The sequence below is a fragment of the Dermacentor variabilis genome, chromosome 5 (genome assembly GCF_050947875.1).
Source record: "Dermacentor variabilis isolate Ectoservices chromosome 5, ASM5094787v1, whole genome shotgun sequence".
NCBI lineage: Eukaryota > Metazoa > Arthropoda > Arachnida > Ixodida > Ixodidae > Dermacentor > Dermacentor variabilis.
The window spans coordinates 133,150,506-133,159,054 of record NC_134572.1 but is presented as its reverse complement, the minus strand read 5'-3'; the positions used below and the strand labels follow the sequence as shown (position 1 = coordinate 133,159,054).

Below are 8,549 nucleotides of genomic sequence, written 5' to 3'. Positions count from 1 at the left end.
AGAAGGATTGGTGTGTATATATAAACCTGCGTGGTTTCAGCCCGCGGAGAGAAGTGGCAAAGTGGGCACGGGTGTAAAGGCAGCGTTCTTTTTTTTCTTTTCGGGCGTGGTGCACGGTATGTACCTGCTCTGATGGGTCACTAAGTATACACTGGAACCTGGAACCGTCTCATCCCTTCCGCTCTCGAGAGTTCCCCGGGGTAAAACAGAGGCCGCGCTCTCGTAATAAACCTTCCACATGCACCGGGCATCTGTACTCCGTTCGTTTTGCCTCGCAAAGAACAGAAAGGGCTAGAAGCAGACGCACAAAGTCGCATGCAACGCGTCGGAAGCGGAGCAAAAAATACCAAAAGAACAAAAACACCACCACGCGCCAGCGGCGTGGAGGCATCCCTCCTCGCCGCAAGGGCTGGCGAGAGATAATTAGGGCGCGTTACACAGCGTGTAACAAGGAAGCCGCGGCGAACTGCTGCCGCTGCTCTCGCTGCCGGCATGATTCATGATAGCCGAGCTGAACAGGCAGCGGAAATTTTCCCTTCGCTCGTCATTAATAACCTGGCGCAGAAACTGAGTGACGGCTCGGACCCCGCTGTTTCTTCGGGCGGAGGCGCTCCGCCCGCGGGCTCTGCATGCTCACCGCGCCGGCCGAACGTGTATATGCAGGCGGGCCGCGTGGTGTGTACGCCTAAGCTCGAGATTGGAAACAAGTGTCCCGGCGCTGTTTTCGTATCGCGCACTCGGCGGAGAACACTGCGCGTCATTCATTAGTCAGCCGCGCCAACTCCTTATTACCTTCTTTGTTTTCAAACACGCGCCCATGCCTCCTCCTGCCGTCAAGTCCTATAAGAGTCAGAGGTCGACGTCGCTGCTTTTCGGTCCTAGTATACGCACAGAGGCAGGGGCGCAGGCAAGCTGGTGTCGTCGCCCTGTGAGACTCCAACGTTTGTTTATTTTTTTTTATTTTTAGTGTCCTCGTCGTTGGCTTTAACGACATCTGTATCGGACCACTCATCGCGTTTCTTCAAAGTGGTGTGACGGGGTTCTCCCATGTTCAAGCTAACGCATGCGATACAGGCACGCGTTTCTTTTCCGGGGATAGTGTGCGTCGATAAAGAAAGGCGACGTTTGGCGCAGGTGTAGGAAATGATTAGAGAGTCACACTTTATGTCAGCCCAAAACATATCAAAAATAACAAGGATTCGCAGAATTACCAAGATATTGTCACGTTTCATGCCGATATACAGGTTGAGATGATACGCTGCGGGTTTACAGATGCGTGGGTGCGTTGAACACATTGTGCCTAATATACCCATCGCCTAATCGGCATTTTTTAGTTTTCCATGTGAGAAGTTGAGGTAGCTGTGAAACTTTCGTAGATATCTGCTAAGCTATTCGCTGAGATAATCGCTGACGGAAGGGCTTCGTCATTCAGGCACCTTGATAAACGGCCAATCAATCCGTAGACCACAGTGCAACGAACCCTCGGCTCGAGAGGCACCTCTTTGCTTTCTTTTTATAGATATCTTTTTGAAGACACCATCGTAGCCGAGCGAACAGCCGCCAGGAGCTTGGGATTGCCGAGAGGTTTCAAGCATACTGCTGCCACCCCGACACCGACAGCTTCCTAAACAGCATCGATGAGACAATCAGCTGAAGTTGCCTCAGGTACTGTAAAAACGAAACTACGAGCCCATTTCGTGCGCCTTTTGAAAGAGCCGCTCCATCTGACACGTCATTCGGGTAGCTACTGGCTACGTCCGCCGCAGTGCCGGAGTTCTGTCTACGACGCGGGACGGATGTGGGCCTTAGGGCCTGTCGTTTCAGCCAAGGACATCCACACTGACGAAAACGAACCTCGACACCTGCGAACAAAAGATGCTATGCCATCGCAAAGAGCGACTCTAAGCTAAGCTTTCTTCCTTACGAAGCATTATTATGCTTGATCTTTGACGTTTAGCGTACAGGGTCCGGGTACGATGGTTTAATTCACCTACGAAATATAGCGTCAGAGAGTGCGCCCCTGTTCAGCGAACTAAAGCAATAAACCACGTCATAAAACGTTGAATGAATGAATGAATGAATGAATGAATGAATGAATGAATGAATGAATGAATGAATGAATGAATGTTTAATGGCGCAAGGGCCAGGTGTGGTCATAAAACATTGACGTATAATGTTGCCTCATAGCTATATCTCAAAGCACGCATAACTCTTAATGTAATTGGCGAATGGAATATACAATGGAATGCGAAGGACAATACCAAGGAACGCATGTCAGAGGACTGTGCTTTCCATTCACGGTTTATTTCACAACAACGACAAGACAAGCCACGTGCTCTCGTGAGACGCACTTCGTTATCGCTTTTGTTGGTACGTGTTCTACTGTAGCCGCCAAGACTGCGGTGTATAAAATTGGCCTCTGTGAGCTTGGGGAGCTTCAACTGCCCTCTTTCGGAGTGTAAATATTTATTTGACAGTAAACGCTGTCGTTTCGCCTCCAGCCACCACTTTGCCTGGTTTCTGTCCTGCCTTCTTCGCGTTACAGTTCAAATCACGAACTGATATATATTAGATGGTTGACTTCCAGATATCTTATGGGCCTTTGTGAGCTGGCTCATCTCTCACGTATCCCCCTGGACACTGTGCGTCATCTAGTGCCACCACCAGGAAGTCTGCGCGTGGTGTGTGTCAAGATTATCTAAATATATATTACGTGGATTGGACTTCACCAAGCACCGGATAAATTCTGAAGGATTTTTACGCATGAAATGCTTTGAACTCCCGTTGCCGGCGACCTTCAAGTCAAAAATATTGCTTCCGAGTTGTTCCTTATGTTTGTTCATAATATTACTCAAGCTGTACTTCTGGTACGGTGAAGTTTTATTTGACATTTTCAAGAGCGGGGTTCAAAAGGCAGGTACAGGGCACCGTACACTTCGATTCTGGGAAACGGAATTTGCTGCGGATCCATTGACCTCGCTAAGCTGCGGCGTGAAGTAGCGCCGGAAGCGTCTGACGCGCTGCTTTGCCTTCGTGTAGGAAAGAAAAAGTTAGGAGAGAGCATGACGTCACGCAACCAGCTTGGGCAAGCGAACCCTCCGTGAAGCCAGCCCTTTGCTTAGTGGCGGCCCAATACGTGACCTCTTGCATCGAGATGACAGAGCAAGAATTCAGATTTGCTGAGACGTTTGGTCGCGCCTCCTTCAGGTGCATTTATTCTTCTAGCTGGGAAGTGTGCTCGGTCTCCCTGGTGTTACGTTTCGCCTACGACGCGCGGTTTAGCCGGCGCGACTGCAACAAAGCGGCAGACATTTTGGCCCGTTCGGCGTCGCCGCTACGCTCCCCGCCAAGCGCGTCCAGGCATGTTCCGATGCCACGTGTCTTCATGTGCGTGTGTGAGTGTATGTGCCATTGTGCCCGACCGGAGGCGCTACGAGAGTAGAGGTCACCTTCTCCTCCCAGCCATTGTGCCCGACCGAAGGCGCTACGAGAGTAGAAGTCTCCTTCTCCTCCCAGCCATTGTGCCCGACCGAAGGCGCTACGAGAGTAGGAGTTACCTTCTCCTCCCAGTCTTTGTGCCCGACCGGCGGCGCTACGACAGTATGCGTCACCTTATCTCATTGTACAATCACGTGCTCGTCTATTGAGGGGTTCCTTCTTGCCCTCAACTGCGAGAGTATAAAAGCAGCTGCCCCCGGACGCCAAAGAGGGCTCCGATTTCTTCTGTTGAGTAAAGTGCTCTCCCGTCTCTCTACTTCGGTCAACCTGACCGCCAACTCTTTGCGATGTTAAAATAAACAAGTTGTTTTGTTGTTACCAGTCGACTCATGCTTTGCCGGGACCTTCGGATGCTTCCAGTTGTACCCCAGGCCGCCAGGCCAACGCTACCCTTGGGGCTTGCGACCCAGGTGCAACCACGGGCGTCAGCGCCGAGTTCCCAACAAGTCGTACCATCGGTGCGACCACAACAGCCGTTGCCATCGGTGGGATTCAAATACTGGCGTCTTTCGCTGCCTGTCGTGCCGCCTTCAGTCGGTTTTGTTTTAGCTGGGCAGCATCCATATGGGCCAGTGCACAGCATGGCGTGGTGTAGTGGGGTTGGGTGTGCCGTTGCGAACATGCACCACACCCATTATAAGATTGTGGCTAGTATTATCTCCAACCAATGTGTTTTGCCGGTTGCCATTTCATGCTTACATCTACTCTTGATTACGGGAGAGGCAGCAAGTTTTCTTTTTACAGCGAAGCTGTCTATAGCTACGGTTGCGTGCATTCTTGTTCTGCGCGAGTAAAAATGTGGGCCGATCGTGGTGATAGTGCAGAAATGGTCCCAGCGCAATGACACGTACCCCTGAGGACTCCGGATGGTGGGCTCCGGGACCTATAACGCCCCCTTGAACTACCCTTGTCACACCTGGGACCAAAAGAGGTCCCAGTTCAATATCTTGGGTCCAAATACAACCCGTATCAGATATTAAGCTGATAAGAACAGATGCTACACTTTGACCCGCGTCGGCCATGTCTGCCTTCCCAGCGCCCTCTCTTTGTCGGCGTTCCAAGCGCTTGCGTATCTACTTTCCTTCTGCTTTCCTGTGGTGGCGGCCCCATCTAAACGTCACGAGTGTCTAGTTTCCTCCGGCTTCCCGGGGCGGCGATCCCGTCATCCACACGAATGCATATAAAAATCACGCTGAATAAGTTCGCAACTTTGTTCGAAATTCCCTGTCACCTCTGTGTCGTGTGCTAAACAGCTTCGCTAAACATCCACCTTCACAGAGTGGAATGGCTCATGACTTTTTTCCGTTGGAGAGCACATACCCATCTGACCCGAATTGGCGCCAAGAACGTTCATTGAAAAGCGGTACATGCATAGTGACCATAGTTGGCAACAAATAGCTTTATTGAAGAGCAGTACACACATACGGTGGCACATACCCTATGACCCATGTCGGCGTCGGAGAGGTTCATCCAAAAGCGCTCACAGCCAGTGTTATATACTCAGTGACCCAAGTTGGTCTCACGGTTGGCTTCGAACAATGTTCCCTAAGCACAGGAGCCCGGCGCTCTACCCCTTAGAAAATTTACTACCAGTGACACAAGTTGGTGTGAAAACGAGTAGAAAAAAAACACATATAAACATCCCGGAAAGTGTGTGAAGATAAACGCGCTAAAATATCTAAACACTTTAAAGAAAAATGCAAGCACTTCAGTTCCGTCTTTTGATTGAATCAATCATGACACGAATGAGCGTACGTAAGTTCTGTGAAGAACCGGCTCACTTCTCATTCACTGACAAATCTAAGCGGCCCATTGTGCAAACAAGAAATGTCGTACTTAACTGTAGCGGTCATCCAGTGACTACGGCGTTTTGTTGTTGAACGCAAAGTTGTTTTTCAAGCGTAATGTTCATAACGAATTTTCCTCCCCTCTTGACGATCGCCATCAGTGGTTATGGAATGTTGGAGTAGTCCTAGCATCTTACAGAGTTCAGCCCCGAAGCCTGTCTCACCAAGGTAAGCAAGGAGTGTATCTGTTATCCACTTCCGCTGATGGTGGTCTCCATCGGGTCGCATCTACTCTTGTTGTGGTTCAATTCCCTACCGTGGTGGCCACATTTTACAATACTCGCGAGTTTAACTTAACGTGCGCGTTCAAATACCACAGGTGACCAGGGTCAATCCTGGGCCCTTCCCTGCAGGACCATCGCGGATAGCTTAGGTTATTGCTCATGAGGACAGAAAACTGGGGAACTCAATTCCATGACATCATTCACCGTTCATGACCGGCAGATCTCACTGATAAAGCGGGCGGAGCGTCGCTCTGACTACTAACGAAGCGCGAAAAGCGCGGAAAGAATAGCACTGGTGGAAAAGGCACCGCTACGATATCGCTGCCCTGGTATTGGTCCATGCCTATAGTCATACAAGTGCTGGTAAGACAAAGGCGAAGGTGATCGGGATACAACAAAGTTCGTTAGAGACGTTAAACCTCACTAAACCAAGGAGTCAAACGATTAAGCTTTTCCTGTGCCTTTTATTTTTCAAGAGCTTTATTTTTTTTTTATAATTGAGGAGCAGCAACTCGCCCCTTAAGAAGCATTTATCTGTATTCGGTCACCTATGACATTTGAACTTCATTACAGCCAATAGTTCCAACATAGGTTTGATGCATCCAATATAATTACTGTTTGTACGACGTTTCATTTCCCCTTAACGCAGATTACTAGCGATGTAGATTTGGAACAGGTTACTCTTGGATCTATAGGCGTGTGATATACAAGAAGACCCGAACTGCAAGGAGGCGGTGGAACGACCCACCTGTGGAGGTTGAGGGCGTGACGCCCGGTTGGTGCTTGCCACAGGCGCGCCCTACCCTGATCCGTCAAGTATGAGTGACAGCCGGGCGGATCCTGCCAAGCAGGTTGCTCGCCGGCAGACCAATCAAAGCTGCCCTGACTCGTGATTATGCCCAAAGTTGACGGGTTGATTATTCGCGCCAGTGCGCCTTTCTCCAGTGGCGTGAGATTCATTATGAGGGCCACAAAATGCCTGCGCCGTTTATTTGTCCCAGCAGCCGTATATAATCCTAGCCACTCGATGGTACGTCTATCATAGGCTCATCAGCATCTGGGCCTGTATTCACAGAAAGCCCTTTACGCTAGAATTGTTCATAAGAGTAAATTCCAGCAAATCCAGATGGTGGACTTAGTAGTAGAGAACGCTATCAGGCATTGGCAAAGAGAGCTTATGAACGGAAAACTTTGCAAATTCGGCTCATGTTCTGTTCAGTAAATAAACATTTTACACAAAGAAAACACGCTATGTAGGCTTTTGAAAGGAAAGCTAATTTTTCTGCATGTTCCTAAGCATGACGCAGCTGACTTTGCGTTTATCTTTGCACGAAAAAAAAAATGATCTTTCTTTGTGCATTCAACCTTCCGTCGTACCAAGCCCTAACCTAACCTGGCCTACTGCAAGGAAATCATGTCTGGTCATTTACTTCAGACAAGTCATGCGAGGAGCGATGGTCTACCACGCCAGGTCATAAGCAATCGTACACTTGTGGGGCACATCTTATATTAGCGTTATTACTAGATATTATTATCGACATATTCAGTTTACATACATTGAAACCTGGTAAAACATATTAATTCGTTCGAAGAAGTTTCGCAACAAAGGTCATAGAGCATGTATTTAGAATTGGATTCGAAAGGGTGTGGCAAATTATTCAGCTTATGTGGGTAAGAAGGGCTCATCTATGATATCACTTAGAATGATATTGCTTGAAATGATTATTTGGGAAAATGCATATAATGTACCGACATAAGATTGTACGCTCAAATTAGGGTCAGATTTATAGGGCTGTCTATAGGTCTCCTTGTTTCTTCCCTTTTGCTTATTTACCGCCAGTGTACCCATCGCTTATCTACGATTGTCCGATTAAGGAAGTAAGCTTCCTCGTATTATATGTAGGAAACTTGTACTTCCTATTAAATGCTCAATACGTCGCATGTAATTATGAAAGCATAATCTAACGGTGTGTTTGTACACACTAAGAAATGGCGAAGGTGCGGTGCTTGAGAAGGAATACGATCGAGGACTTTGCTTTTGGTCTGACGGCCTCGCTCCATCCAGTGCTCTATCGCCTAACCTTCTAAATAAAGCCTCCTGCCTTGTAACATTTCTGGTGGAGGTGTGGGTCACCACATCTGACCACGGAACCGTTCCCTCTAGGTTTTCGAGGCAGTTGTCGCCTTACCGGTCGTCTGCGATCCCTGACATGCCAACCAACGCACGCACTTCGACCTCATCGCCTCCTCGTCCCTACCAGCCGCAGGAGGACACACTCTCCTACAGAGGAAAAGCTGGGAAAGACGTCAATAAATGGCTGACACATTACGGAAGGGTGAACAAGAGCAAAAAATGGGAGTCATAGGCGCAGCTTACAAACGTAATGTTCTCGTTAATTAATACCGCGCTCGTCTGGTACGAGAGCAACGAGGTCACCTCGACCACTTATAACACTTTCGCTGAGGAAATCAAAAGCTGCTTCTGTGACACCACTGCCAAGAAAATTCGTGCCGAGATCACCCTCGCCCAAAGGGCTCAACGTGCTGTTGAGACTTGCACCGCATGTGTTTAGGGGATCCCGAGGTTGTGTAAGCATGCAGGGTAACCCGCGTATGTCGGAAGAAGACAAAGTTGGCCATCAACTCAAGGAGTTCGCTGAGGACATCTGTAATTTCGTCATTGGCAAGAATAATTTGAACTCTATGACGTCATGCAACATTGCCGCAGCTACGAAACATTGAAGTTGCGCCGAATAACGACCAAGTTCGGTCGGTTGGCCAGCGTAACAATGGTGGCAAGCGTTGACGTCAAACTCATCGTCGGACCAGGCCCAACGATACGCCAAATCATTGGGGAATAGCTGCTAGTGCCTTCATCCAGACCACGTTTCGCGGGTATCTGCTCGTCACAGGACACCGCATTCTCAAAGCCTACTCCTCCCAGGCAATCGGTGAACGCCGCGGACGTCGACAACTACGC

General features: G+C 49.0%; 1 pseudogene; it reads right to left on the bottom strand.

The window, feature by feature from the left end:
* Positions 1 to 4,424: 4,424 nt before the first annotated feature.
* LOC142583804 (U2 spliceosomal RNA) lies at positions 4,425 to 4,520 on the bottom strand (annotated as a pseudogene).
* Between the last annotated feature and the right edge of the window lie 4,029 nt (positions 4,521 to 8,549).